We start from the raw sequence: 19372 nt of genomic DNA on the forward strand, positions 1-19372 counted from the left end.
ATATATATATATATATATATATATATTAGGTCACAGGTGCTTTGTCTAAAACAAGGATAGAGAGGAAGAAACTCATCTACTTAGTGCCACTTATCTATTTCACCTGCCTTCTCTCTCTCTCGAGACTTTTGAAGGTTCATTGTGGCACCCTAGTGCTCAGTGGAACCCACTTTGGAAACCACTGAAGTCAGTGACTCCGTATTGTTAACCAACTGTAATATGCAATGAATGGGGCTCTCCCAATATGGCGGCTCCTGTACCTGTGAACAGGATTTCTAAATGCATTTCACAAAAATACAGCTGTTCATCAGAAATCTAGAGGTAGATAATATATCAACAATGATTCCTGCCATCTGTTGGTGGTGAGCAATATGGATGAAATTTTATTCTGACTTATTGCTAACTGTGTGTGACTGCCACAATACCATGTGGTTGGTAAGCACAGGAGCCATAGTTCAAACCTAGGAAATGTGGCTCCCCTACTTTTCAAAAGTTGCACATTACAGCCTTTTTTTAAAAAAAGTCAGAATAAGTAAGTGGAGAAGCTTCTGTGTACAGCAAACATTGAGAGCCAAGAGCTGTATCTGTTGTGCTGCCCACCTCCATTGTTCCAATACCACTGTGAGAGGGGTCTGTCCCTGGCTGAAGTCACCAACCCACTTCTTTGCAGGACCCAAGGCCCCTGGACGTAGTCCTGGGCCCTCAAAGACATCAGCAGAGCTCTTTAGCAAGTTCTAGCAATTAAAGTGATTCAGTTAAATGTTCAGAGCTACAAAACAATTCCTTTGGTCCAAGATTGGGTCTTTGGGATTGAATTTTCAATCAATTTCCACATCTCTTTTGCTCCTTCTTTTTGCCTTGTAAGGGGGGACTGTTCTTTTTAATTATGCAGATGCTTCCTCTTAGGTCTTATTTTCTTCCTCAGGGCTCCCTGCAGAGAATTTGCTACAGCTGATTGATAAGAAGATATTGATTCCAAGGGCAGAGTTCAGGAATATTCTTATAAATGGATCATGTTGTTAATAAAGGGTCACTGCAGAAGGGGCTTTGGGGTGCGGAAGTTGCTGAAATCAGAGCTCTCAGCGATGGTAGCAAGAGAGAGAAAATGGCCCCATGACCCATGCTGAAGAAGGGAAATTAAGAGAAGGAAAGCATGGGATCAAAATGACCATTTGTCAAATACCTCTGGCCTCTGAGCTCTGCTAATACTAACCTCGTGACCTTGGACAGGCTTTTCAACATCTCACACCCAAGCTTCTTCAGCTGTAAAGTGGTATCAGGTATAAGATATAAGGTATAAGGTATAACATCTTCACAGGATGTTGTCAGGATGAAACAAAACAATATATGTCAAGTGCTTGCCTGCCACAACATAGACACTAGGAATGTCTGTTGTTATAGCCATTATCCTGTTATTATCTGTGCTTTTCCTAACTTTCCCCAGTGATAGGTTATCAGCTGGAATTTTGGGCTTCAAAATCATAAAACAAAATTGACATAATTCTCACTTGTCAGGTGAGGAGATTTTGGCTTCTGTTTATGATTTTTATATGAAAATCAGACAAAAATAATGACTGTTGGGCAATAGAATGTGTAGAAAGGAAGGAAGGAAGGAAGAAAAAAAGGAAGGAAGGAAGGAAAGAAAGAAGCAAGTTGAGGGGCGGGACATGTAAATTTTGCAACTGTCCTCAGTTTAATGTTTGGCATTCTGTCCTCATCACTGACTGGGTAGGGCTTCACAGCCAACTGGCAATTTGCTGTATGAGAAAATGAAGATTTATAAAAAGCCAAATTGGACAAATGGTGAATAATTGATTTAGCTGACCTGACAATTCCCACTTGTACGTAACACAGAATGTTTTATTCTGGTTGTAATTTAGTTTTCTGGGCACCCTCCCTCCTTTGAGCAGTTCACAATAGAGGCCTAGCTGCCTTCTGACTCTGCCATACAGCAAAAAAATTTTAGATGATGATCTCTGTCCTCATGGCATCCTAGCATAAACTATAATAAGTATGGTTCATAATAGATACTCTTTGAAGAACGTGAGGATCTTTTATTTAGTTCTCTGATGTAGAATACAGTTTGGTTCCTACTTAATAAAACTTGAATATATTTGGCTGGATAAAAGAATTACTATGTTTACCCATCTTAAAATACAGTCTTTGGGAATAAAGTAAACCAAAATAGATAAAAGAAACATAAAACCAACAATATTGTATCATTGTCTAAAATCGCCTTGCTCGCATCTGGGTACAGTACATGCCATCTTAGAACACATTAACAAAGGGAGTGTTTATTTCCAATCTTGGCCTCCCAAGGGGATGCATATTCCTTGGGCATTCCCACATCAATGATTATGTGAGTTACAGATAGCTTAATGAACAAAATGCAGAAGCATATGAGGATATTTAGAAGATCTCTCATAGCCCATGCTAAAATCATGCATCACTAGGATTGAAAGTGTATCTGAGAGATCATTTTGGTTAACCTCTTCATTATAGATTCTGTTTCATTCAATAAACATATAGTGAGCTCCTAGAAGGTGACATGAATTAGGCTCAGGTTATTAATAGGGGAATATGTTTTAGGGGGGAAACTAAAGAAATAAAAAAAGGGGGGTGCCATCAAGGCATTTATATGCTAGTGGAAAGGCTGTCTGGCTGTGTAGAAGGGCTGAGGCCAACACCGTGAGGTCAGTGTGAATAAGGTACTCTAGGAGCAGTTTGGGAGGAGAAAGCTACTTTGTGTTATCAGCCTGGCCAGCAGAAAACCATCCTTAAATATAAGCTCATTTTCATTTTACTCATTCATCAAAAATCTGTTGACCATCTTCTCTCCACCAAAATCCTGTGCTGAGCATTTGGAGATGCTGAATACAATAAACATGATGCCTTCATGGACCCAAAGTCAAACAAAGATGGTTAGAAATTGAACAGGAAATCGCAGTGTCATGAGTTTTCTCCAATGTTGGCATGTTCCCCTGATTCTGATAAACCTGTGTTTCTTGGAATGCCTGTGGGAAGTGATAACCTGGCATGGTGACAGATTGCCCTGTTTTTAACCCCTCATTCTCACGTTGGAGAGGTGAGGTACGTGAATGAGATAGTGGTTAGCTTATCTTTATTAAAAAAAATAGATCTCCAATAAACATGAGTTGTCCTATTTTTTCTAGCCAAAACACTAATGAACTGAAAAACTCATCATGCGTTCTTGCTCATTTCTGAACTGTGAGTCAGGAATTTTCAGTGGGAGTGTTAGTTCTGCCAGGGATCAGATGTGCTTCTGTATCTGCAAGATCTGATTCCGTTATATTGAGCCTCATTTTCTTTTGACGGGACATGAGGAAGTCATGCTCGCTACACACCAGATCTGTGTGTTCTGACGGTTAGTGTAGAATGCTGTTTACTGACCACAGGAAGTCACTCACGACACTAGAAGGGTCTTTGGATATATGGTACAGTTAAGCTGAAATGCTTTGCGAAGATAATGGATGCTTCGGACACAGGCTTAGTGGTATTTTCTGTAAGTGCCACATGACTGCTCTTCTTTTCAAATTTATGATACAGCAGCTCCCCCAGATTGGGAACATAGAATTCATATTATAAATATGAACCACCAACAATTAAAAAGTGCATGTTTTCAATGCATTATATCCTGGAGTTTTTGTTTTTGTCTTTTTTTTTTTTTTTTAGATTATTTATTTGTTTATTTGACAGAGATCACAATCAGGCAGAGAGGCAGGCAGAGAGAGAGAGAGGAGGAAGCAGGCTCCCCTCTGAGCAGAGAGCCCAACGTGGGGCTCGTTCCCAGGACCCTGAGATCATGACCTGAGCCGAAGGCAGAGGCTTTAACGCACTGCGCCACCCAGGCACCCCTCCTGAAGTTATTTTTAAAAAACAATGAGAAACTGATTATGGCAATGTGCAGAGGCTCTGTGCATGAGTTTGCCATCTGTGGCTGTGACACTGGGGGATTTATTTGGCCTCTCTGCATTTCTGATTTTTTCTCCTAAAAATAGGGCTCCCGTTGAGCTACTTAACATAGAAAAGGTATGTGGATTACACATCTGAGTGTCTGCCACATGGTAAGTTCTCAGTGACTGTTAGTGTGGATTCCCCAGCTAAGAGTGGTGTCTCTGCTCTCGAGTGCCTTCACGACTGGACAGATTTCCACTCACGTGGGTGGAAAGTGGCGAAGCTGATATTTGAATTCTGTTAGGCATCGGAGACTGTACTCAAATTACTCTACTGTCTCACTGATCAGAATCAATGACTTTTATATATTAGGACTCTGATAATATAAACCTATTGGGGGGGGTGCCTGGGTGGCTCAGTGGGTTAAAGCCTCTGCCTTTGGCTCAGGTCATGATCCCAGGGTCCTGTATTAGAGCCCCGCATCAGGCTCTCTGCTCAGCAGGGAGCTTGCTTCGCTCTCTCTCTCTCTGCCTATTTCTCTGCCTGCTTGTGATCTCTGTCAAATAAATAAATAAAATCTTCAATATATATAGATATAGATGTAGATATAGCCCTATGGGATTCTCCTTCCTGCCAAACTTTTCACACCTATCTGTTGACTGTTCTGTTTACCCCATGAAAACTGGTATTTGTTGTTAATACAATTCTTCCCTCTTTGTCCTAGGACCAGAACTGTAATCCAATTAAGTTTTAGTTCTGATGAAACATTAGCACTCGGAGTTTGAGATATATTATTAGAGAGGATTATTTTTTGAATTTTTATCTTTTACATATTCAGTAGTATATGTGTGGCAGAGGTTTCTGATTTCTTTTTTTTCTTTTTTCTTTTTATTTTTACTTTATTTTTAACTAAATTAATTTATTTATTTTCAGAAAAACAGTATTCATTATTTTTTCACCACACCCAGTGCTCCATGCAATCTGTGCCCTCTATAATACCCACCACCTGGTACCCCAACCCCCCCCCCCCCCCCCACTTCAAACCCCTCAGATTGTTTTTCAGAGTCCATAGGCTCTCATGATTCACCTCCCCTTCCAATTTACCCCAACCCCCTTCTCCTCTCTAACACTCCTTGTCTTCCATGATATTTGTTATGCTCCACTTGAGGTTTCTGATTTCTTGCTTGTGTCATGGCTAGCCAGCTTTTTGATCTAGGGGAGCAAGATATTTGAAGCACACGATGGTGAAACATACTAATGATAGCAGCCGTTATTTTTAGCACACACTATGTGCCATGTACATTATATACTTTATTTCTAGTTTCATAATAATCTTGAAAGCTAGATATCATTTGATTGATTTAGAAATGGAGGCTCAGAGGACTTATATAACCTGCCCATCATAAAAAGCTTTAGAACCCAGATTGCAACCAAAATTAGCCCATCACCAAGCTCAGCAAATCACACTTCTACTTTGCCTCCCCAGAGTGGAAGGAAATGATGTTTACAGGAGGAATAGGAAGAGAAAGCCTGTTCTAACTGACCAAAAATGTGTGTATATGTGTGTGTGTGTACATGTGTAAAGTGATATTTTTTGTGTGTGAATCAAGATCTTGCACATACAAACAGGACAGAGGATCACAGGGGAAGCGATGGAAAATTGAATGGGAAGTCATCAGAGAGGGAGACAAAGTGTGAGAGACTCTTAACTTTAGGAAATAAGCTGAGGGTTGCTGGAGAGGAGATGGATGGAGGGAGTAGGGTAATTAGATGATGGGCATTAAGGAGGGCACATGAGGTGATGAGTACTGGGTGTTACATGCAACTGCTAGATTATTGAACTCTGCATCTGAAACTAATGATGTACTATACATTGGCTAATTGAATTTAAATAAAAAAAGAAAAAAGATAATGCACACATTCTGAAGACCTTGCTACTTAAATGAACCTAGTAATTATACTTTTTGCAAAATAAAAAAAAAAAATCTTTGCATGGGAAATAACCATTTCATAACAATAGGTATGGGAAATCTTCATTTTGCTCTAACAGATTTGCTTAAATGAGCTAGGTATCCATGTTGTGCTTTTTCTCCTGACAACCATGACTGATTCTGATTTCACCCCCCATCAGGGGCAAATAAATACTGTTGCAGTATTTATTAATTTATTAATATTTATTATTAATTCATTATTATTAATTTTAATGCAACAGGTATAGCTGTTACACAAAGTAATGATAGCTTAGGTTCATGTAGAAGTTCAACATTCTTACCGGATCAACTTCACTATTACCCAGAGAAATAATCAACTTCCCATTGTCCTCATTGAATGACAGTGGTCATAGTTGAGAAAAGTAGGGTACAGAGTAGTTAAGAGCTTGCCAGATATAAAACGGTCAGGAAAAGCAGAAATTAGGACTTACACCTGATCTGTGGGTGCCCCAAATAATGTTCTTTCTTTTTTTTTTAATATTTTTTTAAAATTTATTTGAGAGAGAGAGAGAGAACATGAACATGGGGTAGGAGCAGAGGGAGAGGGAGAAGCAGACCCCTCACTGAGCTGGAAGCCTGATGCGGGGCTCCATCCCCGGTGTCTGAGATCATGACCTAAGCCGAGGGAAGATACTTAACTGACTGAGCCATCCAGGTGCCCCAGAAGAATGTTATTTCATCAGTCTCACACTGTTATGCTAGAGTAGCCAGAAGAGAGGCATCCAGGAGTTTGGGGCAGCAATGACCAACAGAAGCAATCATTTAAATGGCAATAATTACCACAGGTTGGTGTTTCATTGATGTTATTAATTTTTAACTGAGTACTCACTTTGGTTACTTAAACACAAAATTTAAATTGCCAGTCATATCCCTAATTATCTATAATCAGATTTTTGCTGCGAACCTATTTATTTTACAAATAGTTTTGTTAAAAAATATTCCAGAAAGTGGGACACCTGGGTGGCTCAGTCATTAAACATCTGCCTTTGGCTCAGGTCATGATCCCAGGGTCCATATTGGGATCGAGCCCCATATTGGGCTCCCTGCTCAGCAGGGACCCTGCTTCTCCTTCTCCAGCTTCCCCATGCTTGTGTTCCCTCTCTCACTATCTCTCTCTGTCATAAATAAATAAATAAAATCTTTTAAAAAAATTCCAGAAAGTTTAGAAGTAAATATAACTTATGTAGAATTAATTGAGCATATAGTACATGCAATGCAGTTTCCATTCTAGAAGGATAAAGGTAAGGCTATGAAGTATTACACTAGAATAGTGGATGTTGTATAGTGGATGTTGTATGAGTATAGATGACTTACTCTAGAGGGTGGTGATAAATACAGCTTTGATATATGTGTCACATGAGAAAACTAAAACAATTCAGAAACAATTTCCTTTATTCAAAGGAAAACTATCCATGGATTGGGGAAGTACAGTGCCTTGCAAACAGTAGAGCACTATTCCCAAGGCATTTCAGGTAAGAATGAGCTTTATAATGTTAGGAGGGGCAACATGGACATGGGACATGGTTGGCTAAGGTATGAGGAATTTTGTTATAAATCTAGTAGCTCCTGTTTTCCAGGGTAAAGTAAGGAGCTAAAGCTGAGTTGGAGGGTTGTGATTGGTATCCATTTTCCTTGACAGGTGTTTCCCTTAAGTACAGACTAACTTATGTTTAAATTTGCAGCATGGGCAGCTTCTATTTTGTGGGTCTCGATATAAGAATTAACATTATCACAGGTGAGGATATTTAAGTTGGGTCTTGAAGGATTTTAAAAGTTCACCATAGGGGCACCTGGGTAGCTCAGGCCTCTGCCTTTGGCTCAGGTCATGATCCCAGGGTCCAGGGATCGAGCCCCACATCGGGCTCTTTGCTCAGCAGGGAGCCTGCTTCCTCCTCTCTCTCTGCCTGCCTCTCTGCCTACATGCGATCTCTGTCTGTCAAATAAATAAATAAATAAGAATTACTTATAAAGAAGTTCACCAGAAATATGCAGGGAGAATAGAATAGAATCCAGACTGAGGTAAGTATCATATGAACTATTAGTAAGCCATGAAAAGGCAGTTTTAAAAACAGCAAATGGAGAACAATTTAATGTGTCTGAAGATAGAATAGGAAATGTCTGTAGATAAAATTGAACAAAAAATGTGCGACTTGTGATGAGTCTAGTTTACCCTGGTGAAGAGTGTCGACTGTATCCTGTAAGCTGGGGGAAGTCATTGACTGTTTTCGAGAAGGGGAGTGACACGAGCAGATGTATGAGAACTATTTCATGGGCAGGGACGTGGGGAATACACACGTGGCACGGGAAGAGAGGAGACAGGCTCAGAGGCTGATGCCACAGGACTGGCAGGAGGTGGCGGTCCCGTAGGGCAGTGTCAATGGGGAAGGTGATGATGCCCCGAAAGGAGGAGGAACCAAAGTCTGTGGGAATGTTTCCCAGTAGCTTGTGAGGACCAGATCTTGAACTTCTACCCTACACTCTTCGTGCCTTCCTCAGAGGAAGAGCTGTGATAAGAATGTTTAGGCTTTCTTATTTGATTTAATTTATCTTAAAAATTTTTCAAAAGAAACTTGTCTTTGCTACAACAAATTAAGCAGTTTAAAACAGCTCATAATATTCCTTTAGCCCATTCCTTGTCCTTATAGGAAACCATTTTTTAAAAAGGATTTTATGTATTTGAGAGGAAGACAGAGAGAGCACAGGTAGGGGCGAGGGGCAGAGGGAGAGGGAGAAACAGCTCCCCGCTGAGCAGGGAGCCCCATAGGGCTCAATCCCAGGACTCTGGGATCATGAATGGATCTGAAGGCAGATGCTTAACCTACCCAACCACCCAGGTAACCGTCTAGGAAAGTAGTTTTAACGGCATGATGGGTATCTTTGCTTTCATTTTCTTTCTTTCTTTCTTTCAAGATTTTATTTATTTGAGAGAGAATGAGAAAGCAAAAGCAGTGGGGAGGGACAAAGTGAAAGCGAGAGATAGGCTCCCCACTGAGCAGGGAGCCAGAGGCTGGACTCAATCCCAGGACCCTGGGCTTATGACCTGAGCTGAAGGCAGATGCTTAAGGACTGAGCGACCCAGGTGCCCATCTTCGCCTTCATTTCAATATTAATGTAAAACATATAGACCTATGCTTTTTGTCCTTTTTATTGAAAGCATCAGATTCATTCATACATATTTCTTCGACTTGCTTAAACTCTCTACAAATGTCTCACTTTTACAATTCATCATGGACATCCCTTGAGGGTAATAGATCGCAATTTAACTCATTTTTTTTTTAAGTGGCTGGATAATATTCCTTGCTTGGATTTGCCACAATGTGCAGCCGTTTCCTTATTTAGACACATGCAGCTTGTGTCTTTTTTTGTCACTAGAAACTATTAAACAATTCTATTTGCACATCTTTTTGTTAATGTGTAAACAATAGCTGCAGAAATTAAAAAAATATCATTCTGTACCTGTTCACAACTAGAAAAGGACCTTACAAGTATCAACCAACAGGTGATTTACAAATGAGACATCGGAGGCACTGAAAAGTGCGGGAAAGAGCTCAGAGTCATATAAGCAGTTTGGCGGTGTCTCTGAAGCCAGAATCCAGTCCCCTGGCAGCAGCCTAGCCCCCTTTCCATAGGGCAGGTGCTTGTAGAGAATGAAGAAGTTGGCCCCCAAATGGTGGGGGACTTGTCATCGGAACATGGAATCCACATGGAGAAGGGATTTTCCTGGCCTAATTTTAATCATAGGACAGCCCTTCTTCTAACCAAAGCCTCCTGTGCCACAGGCCAAGGGCAGGGGTGAGAGAGAGCTCTGAACTCACCTCAGCCTGTCCCCGGAGGCAACCAAAGAATTCACCCTTCCTTCTGCTCTAAGGAAGTGTCCTTCCAGCAAAAGTGTGTGATTTCCTGGTTGGTGGACAGAGGGCAGCTGCTCTTGCCTTCCTGGAGCGGACCCCTTTGACCTCTGAAATGTCCTTGGAGGCCCTGTCTCACTTACCCCTTATGGGCACAGCCTCTAGGCTCCTGGGAATAGGCAGGAGAGAAAAACGCTTTGGTGTTCCTACCATGAAATGCTAACCAGAAGACAATCAGTGACCTCTTTCTCTAATGCTTTTCAGGCCTGTCCAATCTTCAGAATCACCCAGAGCTGATAATAGTGTATAGGTTACTGATCCCAAACACACAAATATACATGTACGTATATTTTTCCTTTGGAATTGCTGTGTGTATATATACACACACACCCCTATGTAGATAGATAGATAGATAGAAATATAGATAAAGATATGTATCTATATATATATGACAATTCCAGAGAAGAAAATATTTATTATGCATTATTTAAAGTCCATTATTTACATATCATATATGTATTCTATAGTAGTTTTTCTTCGGAGTCCCCAGGTATTGCGACGATTAGCACACTTTTGACCTGTGGCCCATGTCCAACATTGTTATTTTCTCAGTGAGAAAGTTGCGGTCTAGAAATGTTCTACAACTTGCCAGAAACCATTCAGCATGTCTGTGGCGGAGCCGGGACCACTCCCTGTCTCCTAGGTCAAAATTCTTTCACCAGATTTATAAATACAGATTCCTTTTAAAACCAAGAGAGATTTATCTTTGTCAACGTGCCACTGTGAGAGGATGTGGGGAGGGGGGAACAGACACCAGACAAGTATTCAGGTTTTCATGGTGTTGAACAGAAGCAGCGTTTCTGAATTGAGTGACGGGGGTGCAGGAAGGTGGGCGCCCAGAGTCCCGGTGATACGTGGGGGCCGCAGGTCTTGGCCAGCTTGTCCTATTACAAAGACTGGCGAATGGACAAAGCCGGTCTAATTCATCTCCCAAGCATGTGAAAGACATTTAGAGACTGAATGATTTTCAGTCCCCCTAGGTTTGGGAATTAAAGGTAAATACGGTACGGAAAATGCTCAGGCCTGGCTTTAAAGACTTGTGTGAAATGCTTCCCAAGGGGGGAAATGCAGGTCACTAAAAGGTTGCTTCTCACTAATGCCCTTGATTGGCTGTTGGTGCGCAACTCCCTCTGAAGTGACAATCAGTCCAAGTGACCACTGCCCTCTTGCTGCAATTATCAATGGTCCGGCAATTTCCCTCAATTTTTAATCAATTTGGTTTGTGAATAGCCCTTTTCTTTGTTTGAGACAAAAGAGGCAAGTGTTCAGTCAGGATGCCTGGCTTCTCCCGGGCAGCTCCTGTTTTCTTTAGGAAGCTTGTGGAGACCCCGTCCACTTTTAGGCGCGGCAGAAGACTGGCATCTCCTTTCAGTAGAGCAAGAGCCATTCCAGCACAGCTCAGTGTGACATGGTCTTGAGAGCCCTGGGTGCAGTAGAATGGGGGTGGGAGGAGATGGGCTGGGGGTGGGGAGAAGGGTAGCATGAACGTAGACTTACCGGTTGGGTCTGTTGGCATGCCGGTTAAAATGCAGGGCTTAGTTAAATTCGGATTGCAGATAAATGACAGATTCCGGTGGAGCATATTTGCACTGAGTGATTGTATGAAGTCCTCTCTTAACTGGGTGTCCTCTGTTGTCTGTCTACATCTGACAATGCTAGCAGGGAGAGAGAAAGAGAGGAAGGGAATGAGATGCGAGTCCATGAAGTCAAGAGTGTGAAGGGCAAGACGAGCGACAATGACCATCTGTCAAAGCACTTTCACTCATTCATGTATTTGTGTATTCAAAGATTCATTGATTGAGAAAAGAGGTACTGAGTCTGCTATGCAGCCAGCGTTGTGATGGGGATATTAAGATAAATGAAGCAGATTAGTGTGACTGAAGATGTACAAGTCCAGGTCATGGTATACTATGATAAATACCACAAAACTTGGTACCACTGTGGTATCTGGTGTTTTTCCGTCCATCACATTGGAAAGGTCTGGCCAACAATGGCTGAGTTCCCAGCCCAATAAAGCTTGGGGATATACCAATCTTCCCCGATCAGGAATCTTTCCCTTTTCATTTTCTTCTCACCACATTCAAGTTGTTGCTCCAGGGAGTAGCCGCGTGGGTGAAGCATGAATAGCAAACACCTATATGTTTTATTTCTGAGACAAATGGTTTATCTGGAGAAGCTTAAACTGGGTATCTAAGTATAGAAATTGGGCCACAGCCATTAATATAGTTCACAGCTGTGTAAGAAAAAAAATTATATAAAGGAGGATGTGATATGTCTACTTCAAGTTCTTTCTAGATGAGAGGCCCTAAGGCATCTTATTAAAATTTATTTTTAAACTTGGTCCAGACTGTTTGCCTGCTATTCTATTTTCTGTGAAGGGTTGTAATGCCTTTTGTATGTGTTCCCTGCTGTCTGTGGTGTACACACACACACACACACACACACACCCTACATCATATGCACAAATACACTCTTTTAAAATCAGAGTTGGAATTATCAAAAAGTTAAAACCAATCTAATGAAGAATCAGTAAAAATTGGGGTTTAAAAGCATTTGCGCAGCACCTAGTAGCTGCTGATGGGAATGCGGAGATACACAAGAGACAGTTTACTGACCTTGTAAAGGGAATTCATAGAATGTTAATAGAAATGAGTTGTTCACCAAGGAGTCCTTGCTTCAAACGCTGGCCACGCCACAGCATCCTTTGTTGGAGTCTCCCCCGCACCCCCAAAGTGCAACCCATTCATGTCGGAAGTTTCACTAGTGCAGGGTATGAACCCAGCACCCTGGACAAGGTTGATTTGCTTGGAGTGGACACCCGACTCAAGGACTGTCAGTTGCCAGCATACTGTGGGTGGCATGGAAAGGCTGGACGATGATGGGCTTAATAGTGACCGCCTTCACAGTCAGATTTTCTCTCTCAGAGATGAGCAGACAGCAGAGGAGGAAAAAAGGGGTGTGTGGTAACATCCAGGTGAGGGGAGTCCGGGCTCAGAGGCTCCACAAGCAGCCCCATTCCAAGGGAGGCACAAGTGACCGCTGGCCAGTGTGCAGGTGCCCACGTGTGCACATTGTGCGTGTGAGAAGGATGCTTGTTGGGACCTAGCGGACCTTCCTGTTCTTGGAGGTGTTTCCATCTCTCTGAGGCCAAGATGTCTGACCATCGCTGTTCTTTCCAGAAGCAAGATTGTGGAATGCTCCTGTTCCCAGGAGACCTGGAGGAACATCTCTGTATTTGTATGGCCATGAGTTTTATTACAGTACCCTGTTACCTGAAGTAATCCAAAGGAGGCATGTGCTCTTTCTAAGCAAAGGATTAACTCACAAACCCAGACTCAGCAACGGAACTATATGACAAGGCAGCATGGAAGGTATGCTTAACATAGAGGGAAAAGAAGCTGCAAACAGTGAAGAGGAGCTGGTTTCTGCTTGGGGAATTAGACACAGCATCTGAAATTGGCTCTAAAGGAGGGGCCAAGAGTTTTCTAACCTAGCCTGGGTACCTTCTAAGGAATTAAATAGAACCATGTGGTTGTATTAAAGCATTCCTCTGCCTACTGAGTTGAAATCAGTTGTCCATATGGCAACCCATCAACACACACACACACACACACACACACACACACACACACACACATTTGACATTTACTGGTCTCACTATCTACATGATGAAGCACTTTCATGTCTTTCCATTCATTCCTTCTTACAGAGAAAAATTATGAAGGAAAGAAAAACCTAAGAAAACAAGCAACCAGTCATTAAGCTTATACCTTGCCTCCTACCAGATGCCTGTGTTACCTCTCAGGAAACTCACAAGAATTGGCTGATACAGTGCTCCTTTTTTAAAGGTAAGTTAACTGAATCAGAATGGGTAAGTGATTTGCTCTAATATCACGCAAATAGTGAGGATACAGGTTTCTTTCTAATTAAAATAATGTAAAAATAAAAACAAAAGCTTCAGGGTTGTCAGGTGGGACCTGTTCACAAATCTCTCCTTATACCCTGCACCAAAGTCCTCTGGTCACTTCTTCTCTTTATGTGGCTCAGGGTCTACCATGGCCACATTCAACCCAGTGTCAGACTTCTCTCTAGTGACCTAGGGTTTAAGGTATTTTTGACTCCCCTGACCTCATTTTAAAACTTACCTGCCCTTTGCCTCTTTCCTTAAGATTCTTGCTAAAAAATTGGTTGTGAAGTAAGCAAATCAAACACTGAGGTATTAAGGGATGATAATGGTCTAAATACAATTCCCTATTAAGACCGTAATTGCATTTTATCCTGGAGAAAGTCCTTGAGACCTCAGCATATCCTTAAGTGTGGAATCCACTTTATTAGCTCAGAGGATTTTTTTTTTTTAATAGGTCAGGCAGACCACTAGTTAAAACCCACAAAATGGTCCTGCTTACGAGTTCAGAAAATGCGACTCGTCTTCAGCTCTACTTCATAAATCCTGGAACCCCCAAATTTCAGACCCCCAAAGTATAATCAATTGATCAAGTTTTGTAACTCCCATCCCATGTTGAAGCTTCAAGGGCAACACCATTTTAAAAAAGATGGAAATTAATATTTGTGGATTTAAATTGAAGTGAAGCTACACTTGGATCCACCGCCGTCATAGGCTGCCTGACCAGTGTTTATTTTCTGAAGAACTATGGCTTTTTTGCAGCTGTTCCTGAGTGCTGTGTGTGCTGGCCTGGATCAGCTTGCAGGAACCGATTATTGAATTTTCAGAAATTTTGCAAGCTGGTTGACTTCACACTAAAAGCTTGTAATTGGCCATGATAAGAATATATTCACCATGGAAATTGGCGGGCATTATAAATCCAGGGTTGGTGGATCGATTCATCTTTATTTATTTATTTATTTATTTATTTACTACGGAACCAGTTTTTAAATTGTTAATCATGTACCAACAGACCACCATCCCTCCTCCTTCCTTCCGTCTCTTCCCATTTTTCCTTCTCTCTTTCCCTACCTTCCTTCCGTTATTCCTTCCTCTCTCTCCCTGTCCTTGTTTTTTTTTTTCTTTTATTTTCTCTGTCTTCTAATATTTCTCATAGTACTAGGTGTTTTGACAGGCCCTTTACAAAAAAAAATCTAATTTCATCATCAAAACAATTTTATACTATTTTAACTCAATTAAAAACAATAAACAGAGGCTCAAAGAAATTTTGTAATGCCCAGAGGACACTACCGGTGAATAGAAGTGCAATCAAAACACAAATCTGTCTTGTTGGAAAGCTCCTATTCACTCCTGAAACCTACCCTAGCACACACACAAAACCAAAACAAGCAAACAGAAGGCTGGGTCATCAGTTTCTAAACAAGTGCTTTTTTTCCTGATCTTGAAAGATCTGTTACTGGATGACAGACTTGTTCTAATAGCTCCACTGGACTTTTGCCCCTAAAGTAGTGTATCAAATAAAGTTAATTATGAGAACTTGGGGTGGCAACCTGCCCCGAGTTTATCTGAGGGTAAAAGATTCAACTAGAAGGTTTCACCACCCATTGGAGAAGTCAAGATATCTTAGTAGGGCCGTCCACAAGAAAGTTTCCCTGTCCTTGTAGAGAAAACGAAGAATAGAGGTTACTAGATACTACCCCCATTTCCCTACGAACTCCTGTACAATTTTGAACTGGAGATACAATTTAGAAATGTCCAAGCTCTTCCCCACCCCTTTAATCCTGTATCTCTAGGGGTTACTTATTTCCCTCTCTGGACATGGGTTTTACTAAAGGAAAAGCTCCATAACTCAGGTCTTGCAACATCAAATTCTGGTGAGTCCAGGATGGATGATTCAGAAACATCTGGATTTAATTTCCTTGTTAACAGACATGGGATTAGAAATTAAGGGAAAAGTTTTTGGCAAATGGCATTTGGGGGAGATTGTCAAGACCCAAACTAAACGCAAAGCCTTAAATAGAAACCGATGAATTCATTTGCTCATTCATTCAATACACATTTATTCAGCAGGCGCCTCTTGTGTGGCTGGCAATGTTTGATGCACTGGAAAACAGTAGTGAGCTGGGCAGGGCAAGACAGAAAATTGATTTGTAAATCTGGAAACAAACAGGATGCTTTCAGATGGACTTAAATGATGTGAAGAAAATAAAAAGGTCTTTAATAGTGTCCCTTCCCAAGTACGTTATGAATAGTTCCTTAATTTCTCCAGCAATGTTTTCTAGTTTTCAGTATTTCTGTCTTGTACATTTTTTGTCAGATATATACCTAAATATTTCCTATTTTTGATAGTATTTTCTTTTTAAAAAAATTAATTTTATTTTTTTCAGTGTTCTAAGGTTCATTGTTTATGCACCACACCCAGGGCTCCTTGTAATACGTGCCCTCCATAATACCCACCACCAGGGTCTCCCTACCCCCACCCACCTCTGCTCCAAAACCCTCAGTTTGTTTCTTCGAGTCCATAGTCTCTCCTGGTTTGTCTGACCCTCCAATTTCCCTCAGTTCATTTTTCCTCTCCTTCACCTAATGTCCTCCATGATAGTATTTTCAATGGCATTTCTTTGTAATTTCAATTTTAGATTGTTGTGGCATATAGAAATAAGATTTTTCATGTTGATCTTGAATCCTGGAACTTTGCTAATTAACTTATTAGTTATACTAGCATTTTGGCAGAGGGAGTAGATTCTATAGAATTTTTGATGTGCATAATCATGTCTTCTATGAGTAAAAACAGACTCATTTTTTTCCCTTTCCAATATGGATGTTTATTCCTTTTTGTGCCCAGTGTTGAATCGGAAAAGTGGAAGCAGATCTCACTGCCTTGGTCATGATTTTAGGGGGAAAGCATTCTGTTTTTCCTCATTAAGTATGATATTAACTCTAAGTTTTTTGGTGTATGTTCTTTATCAAATTGATAAACTTTCTTTCTCTTTCTAGCTTTAGGAAGTTTTTATTGGGAATAGATATTACATTTTGTCAAGTGTATTTTTCCGTATATATTTTGATGATCATATGGTTTTTCTTTTGCAGTTAGTTAACATCATCAGTTATGTTGATTAATTTTTATACACTAACTTTGAACTTTTAGGATGAATTCTGTCTGATCTTTATGTATGGCTGGACTGAACTTGATCTAATCTTATTGAGACTTTTTGCTTTTACCCTCTTGAGCAGTATTGGCCCTTAGTTTTCTATTATTATAATATTTTGGGGTCTGGTTTGGGAATCAAAGTGATGCTGGTCTTGTACAATAAGTTGGGAAGAGTAACTTCCTCTTCAATTGTCTTTGAAAGTTTGTGTGGTTGTTGTTTGCTTGTTGGTTTGTTTGTAGAATTCTCTAGTGAAGCTGACTGTGACTAGAGTTTTCTTTGTGGGAAATTTTTTAAACACAAGTTAAGTTCCTTTAATAGACATAGGGCTATCTAGGCTAACTATTTCTTCTTTTATTTAATTATTTTTATTAACATGTAATGTATTATTTTCCCCAGGTGTACAGGTCTGTGAATCGTCAGACTTACATATACTTCACAGCACTCACCATAGCTCATACCATTCCCAGTGCCCACAAACCAACCTACTCCATAGCTATTTCTTCTTGAGTGAGTTCCAGTATTTTCATGTTTCCAGGAACCTGTGCATATCTAAGTTGTCAAATTTATTGGCATATGAAGTTGTTTGTAATATTTTCTCATTATCTTTTTCACATATAAAGATATATAGTTATGTTGTATCTTTTATTCTTGACATGGGGTAATTTATATATATATATATCTTTACTCTTTCATTCATGTTAGCTTAGTGATCCATTAATTTTATGGTCCTTCTCAAAGAAGTGGCTTTTGGATTCATTAATTTTCTCTATTCTTTACCTATTTTCTTTTTTCTCTTCTTTAATTAATATATAACATATTATTTGCCCCAGAGGTACAGGTCTATGAATCATCAGGCTTACACATTTCACAGCACTCACCATAGCACACACCCTCCCCAGTGTCCATAACCCAACCACCCTCTCCCTACCCGCCTCCCCCCAGCAACGCTCAGTTTGTTTCCTGAGATTAAAAGTCTTATGGTTTTTCTCCCTCCTGATCCCATCTTGTTTCATTTTTTCCCCTCCTTATCCCCTATGACCCCTGGCCCTGCCTCTCAAATTCCTCATATCAGAGAGATCATATGATAACTGTCTTTCTCTGATTGACTTATTTCGCTTAGCATGATATTCTTTATCTATTTTCTATTTGACTGATTTAAGATGTGATTATTTTGTTTCTACTGCTTATTTTGTTGCATTTATTCTCTCCTTTTTCCAGTTTCTTAAGCTCAAGTTACTGATTTGAAACTTATTTTGTTTTCTAATATAGGCTTTTATTTCTGTAAATTTTCCTCTAAATACTGCCTTAGCAACATCTCATGTATTGAGGTGTATGTATGTGTGTGTGTGTATAATATATGTATATATATTATATATATATTATATATATGTATATGTATTATGTATATATATAAGTTTTTTAGTTCAAAAGGCTTTCTAATTTTTTTTGAGCTTTCTTACTGACTCATATCTATGTAGAAATTTGTTTTTTAGTTCCCACATACATGAGAATTTTCTAAAAATCTTTTTAATGGTTGTTTTTTAACTTTTATTTTACTGTGGTTTAAGAACAGACTCTGTATGACATAAGCTTTTAAAGTTGTTGAAATTTATATGAAGACCAAAAATGTGGTCTATTCTTTGTTATTAGATAATAAAATGAAAAGTGACTAACTAAATATAAACTTAATTTAATTTCACCTACTTTCATGTTTGTTTTCTTAAAATTTTCCTCCTATGATGAGTGTCACAAAATATAGTATTAAACATGTATTGCTGCAAAATAAATTCAATGGTTTGAAATAGTTGTCACATATCAAAAAATCTAGTTAAAAACTTTCAAACATTATATACATTAGATAATGTTTGCTGAATTACACTATACTTTTAATAGTTATCTGTCTTTTTCTTATTCTTATTACTCTCTTAATGTCTATTAGAAACTAAGAAGGTTTACTTGGTTGATCCATAAGAGGGCACAATACATTAAATTGGTATATCAGCTTCAAGGTGACAGCCAAACTGTCTCGAACTCCCTACCTCAAATTACTTATAAAAAATCATATTTAGAATTGCTTCAGATTTTACACACTCAGGGATGAGTTTCAATGCAAATGAGATACATTAACAAGTGAAAAATAGTGGTGGGGGATTTACCATTCTAAGAAGAATCCTTTAACAGAGGGAAGGCTCTCCCATATCTCACATAGACTTTCTAGAAATGATACTGACCCAATGATTTATTGGATACATTTCTTTTTTAAAAATTTAATTTAATTTTTTCATTGTTCCAAGATTCAGTGTTTATGCACCACACCCAGGGCTCCATGTAATTCATGCTCTCCTTAATACCCACCACCAGGCTCACCCAACACCCCACTCCTCTCCCCTCCAAAACCCTCAGTTTGTTTCTCAGAGTTCACAGTCTCTCATGGTTTGTGTCCCCCTCCAATTTCCCCCAACTTATGTCTTTTCTCCAACACCCAATGTCCTCCTTGTTATT

General features: G+C 39.8%; 1 long non-coding RNA gene across 1 annotated transcript in view; it reads left to right on the plus strand.

Annotated features, from left to right (window-relative positions):
• The window catches only part of LOC132013274 (uncharacterized), a 46061-nt gene extending 32980 nt beyond the window's left edge, over positions 1 to 13081 (plus strand). The window contains exon 3 of the long non-coding RNA XR_009402952.1: positions 12994 to 13081. This is a non-coding gene — a long non-coding RNA (uncharacterized LOC132013274). The remainder of the gene's footprint in view (positions 1 to 12993) is intronic.
• Positions 13082 to 19372: the final 6291 nt, after the last annotated feature.

Source organism: Mustela nigripes, chromosome 3 (genome assembly GCF_022355385.1).
Source record: "Mustela nigripes isolate SB6536 chromosome 3, MUSNIG.SB6536, whole genome shotgun sequence".
NCBI classification, from domain to species: domain Eukaryota; kingdom Metazoa; phylum Chordata; class Mammalia; order Carnivora; family Mustelidae; genus Mustela; species Mustela nigripes.